Genomic DNA, 623 nt, shown 5'->3' on the forward strand with positions numbered 1-623 from the left:
TTAGTACGGTCCGGGGCGCCTGCAGCTTTATCCGACTATCATTTTATTTGCAATTTCCATAAAAATGCTATCGAAAGCAATTTCATTCACATAACTATAAAATGCAATAGATTCACAGTCCTGAGTTCAGAAATATGCTTTATCTTCCACATCCATTCTTCAAACCCATTTCGCTGTCACATTTAAAACTGTATTTGCAAAACACGGACACGCTAAACGATACGCGGAACGACGACGACTCTTTACATAATATTAAAATAATCCTGCTGATCAACATGCAGCGAAGATAAGCAAGAATAAGAAACGACCAATTAATCTGAGAAAAAACGCGCCATCTCACCGGCGGCGATTGACATGCGGTCTGAAAGTAAAGCCATGTTATCCCTCATAACGAGCTCATCGTCACCACCATTAGAGCGGTCCTCGCCTCTCATCGTTCCATTCTAGCGTGAGAAATAAATCCTCGCGACCTCCCCATGGCGCCCATTACTCCAACCTCCTATATCCCCCCTTTCTCATCAACCCCAATGGCACTCGGCCCCCTCCCAGCCTCCGCTTTAATCATCACTGGTCCTTGGGCGTCTCATCACAGGAAGATCTAACCCAAATCGAAGGAAAAAGTC

The sequence above is a fragment of the Penaeus monodon genome, chromosome 24, assembly GCF_015228065.2.
Source record: "Penaeus monodon isolate SGIC_2016 chromosome 24, NSTDA_Pmon_1, whole genome shotgun sequence".
Taxonomy (NCBI): Eukaryota; Metazoa; Arthropoda; class Malacostraca; order Decapoda; family Penaeidae; genus Penaeus; species Penaeus monodon.